The sequence below is a fragment of the Rutidosis leptorrhynchoides genome, chromosome 9 (assembly GCF_046630445.1).
Source record: "Rutidosis leptorrhynchoides isolate AG116_Rl617_1_P2 chromosome 9, CSIRO_AGI_Rlap_v1, whole genome shotgun sequence".
In the NCBI taxonomy this organism is placed as follows: Eukaryota; Viridiplantae; Streptophyta; class Magnoliopsida; order Asterales; family Asteraceae; genus Rutidosis; species Rutidosis leptorrhynchoides.
The window spans coordinates 270,577,751-270,582,586 of NC_092341.1; the positions used below are offsets into that span (position 1 = coordinate 270,577,751).

At 31.5% G+C, this 4,836-nt stretch overlaps 1 non-coding gene across 1 annotated transcript; it reads left to right on the forward strand.

Moving 5' to 3' along the window:
* The first annotated feature begins 1,397 nt into the window (after window positions 1–1,397).
* On the forward strand, window positions 1,398–1,504 carry LOC139869561 (small nucleolar RNA R71). The gene has a single exon (XR_011766168.1). It is a non-coding gene; the product is annotated as a small nucleolar RNA R71 (small nucleolar RNA).
* Window positions 1,505–4,836: the final 3,332 nt, after the last annotated feature.

The following is a 4,836-nucleotide window of genomic DNA, read 5'->3' on the forward strand; positions in this document are numbered from 1 at the left end:
GATCGGCTAGTTGTATGCTTATTCTTGTTGGTTTCAATTCTCCAAGGTCTAGTTTAGTGTATAGTGAATACGGCATTAAATTTATACTAGCACCTAAGTCTGCCAATGCTTCTATTGAACTAAGACTACCCAGAAAACATGGAATTGTGAAACTTCCTGGATCTGATAATTTTTCTGGTATCTTATTCAACAGCACTGCAGAACAATTAGCATTCATAGTAATAGCCGAGAGTTCTTCCATTTTCTTTCTATTTGTGATTAGATCTTTCAAAAATTTAGCATATCTAGGCATTCCTGAAATCACATTAATGAAAGGAAGATTTACATTTATTTGTTTAAACATATCCAAGAATTTGGATTGCTCGGCTTCAAGTCTCTCTTTTCTCATTTTACTTGGGTAAGGAAGTGGTGGTTGGTATGGTTTAACATAAGGTTTAGCCTTAACTGTGTTATCTTCATTAACCTTTTCAACTACCGATTCTTTTTCCTTATCTTGATCAGATTGTGGTTCTTGTGGAGTAGGAATAGCTTCATCAGAAATTACAGGTAATTCAGGTGGTTTAAGTGTAATACCACTTCTTGTGGTAATGGCTTTAGCTGTTTCATTCCGGAGGTTAGCATTAGTATCACTAGGTAGACTTCCCGATTTTCTTTCACCTATCAACCTTGCTAGGTTGCTCATTTCTTGTTCCAAATTTTGAATAGAAGCTTGTTGATTTCTAAATGCTTGAGCATTTTATTCATTTGTTTGTTTCTGAGATGTGAAAAACTGAGTTTGAGATTCAACTAGCTTCGACACCATGTCTTCTAAATTTGGCTTTTTATCATCGGTTTGTGGTGGTTTATTTTGAAAATTAGGTCTTTGCTGATTGTAAGTATTATTGGATACTTGTTGATTACTTGGACCTTGTTGGTTGTTGTATGGAACATTTCGGTTATAATTCTGATTTTGATTGTAGATCGGTCTTGGCGGTTGATAATTATTCTGATAATTATTTCCAGGCCTTTGGTTTATGTATGAAACATTCTCTCTTTGTTCCATTGTTAGTTCAATACTGAGACAATCTTTTGTCAAATGTGGTCCTCCACACTGCTCACAACTAATTCGTATTGAGTGGATATCTTTAGTCATCTTTTCCATTCGTCTCTCGACAGCATCTATCTTTGAGGAAATGGAATCTAAGTCATGGCTAGAATCAGCTCTAGCTGCTTTAGATGATCTAACGATATCTTTTTCTTGGTGCCACTCATGTGAGTGGGAAGCAGTGTTATCAATAATTTTATAAGCATCAGTTGCGGTTTTCTTCATAATGGAACCACCAGCTGCTATATCGATGTCTTTTCTTGTAGTGATGTCGCATCTTTGGTAGAATATTTGTACTATTTGATAAGTGTCTAAACCATGTTGCGGACATCCTCTTAGTAATTTTCCAAATCTTGTCCAAGCCTCATATAAAGTTTCATTTGGCTTCTGTGCGAAAGTAACAATTTCTCCTTGAAGTCTTACGGCTTTAGATGCCGGAAAGAATTGTCTAAGAAAATTTTCAACTAAAACGTCCCATGTATCAATCGCCCCTTCAGGTAACGATTCTAACCAATCTTTGGCTTCTCCCTTTAAATTCCAGGGAAATAACATGAGATATATCTGTTCATCTTCAACTTCTCTTATTTTAAATAGTGTGCAGATCCTATTAAAAGTACAAAGATGTTCATTTGGATCTTCCTTCGGCGCACCACTAAATTGGCATTGATTTGTTACCATGTGTAGGATTTGTCCTTTGATTTCATAATCTGGTGCATTAATGTCAGGTTGAGTAATTGCGTGACCTTGGCCAGTGCGTTTAGCTCTCATTCGGTCTTCCATACTTAGAGGTTCCAGATTTTCCATGATTGAATTTGTTGAATCTGAATCACTATAGGATTCTGATTTAATGGTAGGTTCCTCAACAATCTCTGTTTGAATGATTGGTGGTTCCGGAGAAAAGATTAATGGTTCAGGATCTATGAATTTCCCGTGAATATTCTCCGGATTCTCAATTGTGATGTCGGGTTCAAAAAATGGATTATCGGAAATTTGAATTGGAGTAATTGGTCAACGGGATGACGATTCTAAAGAAAAATCAACGGCGACAATATTTGCTAGATGTCTTGATCGAGTTACAGGTGGTGAACGTACAAAAGGTGGTGAACGTTTTGCTCGGTGCATTCACTGACTATCCTATTAGTTTTTAAAAAGAAAGAAAAATTATATAAGTTATCCAATTAATAGACTTTTCTGATTTTGCCCACGTTTCGAATAGCCAAAAGATGCAGCAGAGGGGCAGGATTCGTTTGGTCTCAATATAATTGAGTACTGTTTGGCTCCAATAACCCAGTCCACGTACAAAATCCAACTATTACTACGAACCAGAAAATTTTGATGTCTATCAATTTAACCGCTTAAAATTAATTTTTCGTAATTTAAAGAAATTTTAGAGAAGAAATAGAAGGAAAAAAAATCTAAGTCCTAAAACTAGAATGTCGAGAAATAAGAAAGAAAAAGAGCGCGTCGAAAAAGGTCGAAAAAATAAAAGATCGAAAAATAATAGGCGTCGAAAAATAAAAATAAAAAAGTAGCGCGTCGTAACTTAAAAGGCACTAAAATTTAAGAATTAAAAGTTGCGTCTAAAAATATTAAAGCTCAAAAGGAATACTATATCCCAAATGGCAATGACTTAAAAAGGGTACTAAAATCTTAAAAAGGCGTCGCAAAATTATAAAGCACCTAAATCTTAGTCTAAAGAAAAAGCACTTAAGGGATTTTACGACAAAGCTTAAAAATCTAGAAATAAAAATAACTATGGCAAAAACTATATCTTAAAACTAAAAACGAGCGAAAAAAATTCAAAAATTACAAATAAACGATTAAAAAGGTACAAAATATAAAAATTTACTTAAAGTTGTAAAAAGTACAATTTTTATAAAAATATTATTTTTATATTATTTATTTTATAAAACTATTAATTTTATACTTTATTAAAACTTATAAACTAAAAATACAAATTAAATAATTAAAACTAAACTAAATATTAATATTAAATAAACAACCCTAATTAGGGTTTAGATAATAATAATAATATATACTCCGTAATTAATGCAGAATTAGGGTTTGACCAGGCGTGTCAGGGTGTGCTACGCGATCGCTTAGCTTTCTACGTTCTCTACTCCGAGATCGCGGAGTTCAATTTTACCAGATAAAAAACTGGGCTAAAACAGTTCGGCCCAATTTAATATTTTATTGAAAACAGTGATGGGCTTCGACGGGTTTCGGCGCAATTCTCAGTTTTAAATATTTTTTTTTGTTTTTGATATTTATATAAATTAAATAAAATCTTAATTTTAAAAAGTAAAATAGAAATAAAATTACTTTATAATTTTATATATTATATATTTTGAACAAACTTTTAGAAATAAATAAAAAAATTTTTTCTTCTTTTTATGTTTTTGAATTTTAATATTTAAAAACGTATTTTTACAAAACTAATTAAAACTTAATAAAAATATTTTTTTTATAGCGTTTCGCTTCGGTCGTTCCCCGGCAGCGGCGCCAAAAATACTTGATGTGTGTGAGGGGTACTAGGAAATAGTTTTAATTTTACAACGAAATACTATTAAATATATAACAATTTTACACAAGATATTTATTTATTTATAGAATGGATATACCTAAACCTTGCTACAACAATTATAGGCAGTGTACCTAAACGTAGAGTAGTAAAGTTTTTAGTAAGTCCGGTTCATTCCACAAGGAATCTTTTAAACAAGCTTAACGCTATATTAGTTTTAAATTTATAAAAATACAAATATATATAAGTAATATTATTATTATAAAAAGGGGGTTTTTACCGTTTAATGACCGATTTGTCAATTTTTAAAACTTTAGTCGCAGTTAAAACCTAATGTAAAATATTAAAAATAAATACAACTTAATTTTGAACGTAAAGTAAATAACGATAATGAAATTGCGATAAATAAAAGTACGATAAAATAAAATTGCGATAATTAAAAAGTGATAATTAAAAGTGCAATTAAATACAATGACAATAAATAAAAGTGCAATAATTAGAAGTGCAATTAAATATGAAAATAAAGGAATTATGCTTATTTAAACTTCCGTAATCATGATGTTTGACGTGTTGATTTTATTCCCATGGGTTAATTGTCCTTTGTCCTGGATTATTTAATATGCCCGTCTGGTTTTTGTCCATAACAGTCCATCAGTCATAAATATAAAGTGCGAGTGTCCTCATCAAATTATCCTTATATTCGAAGTCAAATATTCCAACTAATTGGGGACTTAAACTGTAACAAGGTCTTAATACTTTGTTTAATAATTACACCAGGATATCGACTGCGTGTAACCCAAGGTTTTAATACTTTGTTATCAATTATGCCAAGTGTCCTTGTACATAATTTCACCCTTGTTTTAATAATTCCATAGACTATTAATCCATTCCCGTGTCCGGTTAAATGAACGATTATTCGTACATATAAATATCCCGCCCATCGTGTCCGATCGAGTGTATATAGTTATTTCTAGGTACGTCCAATTGTAAATCTTTACATTAAATTAACAAACTATCATTTAGTTAAACAAATATAAAGCCCATTAATAGCCCATAGTCTAATTTTCACAAGTGTCGTTCTTTTGTCCAAACCCCAATTATGGTACAAAGCCCAATTACCCAATTTTAGTATTTTAGCCCAACATCACGATTACTTCGGTATTAAATAAGCATAATAATAACTTAAGTACGAGACATTAATTTAAAAAGGAGAACATAGCTTACATTGATT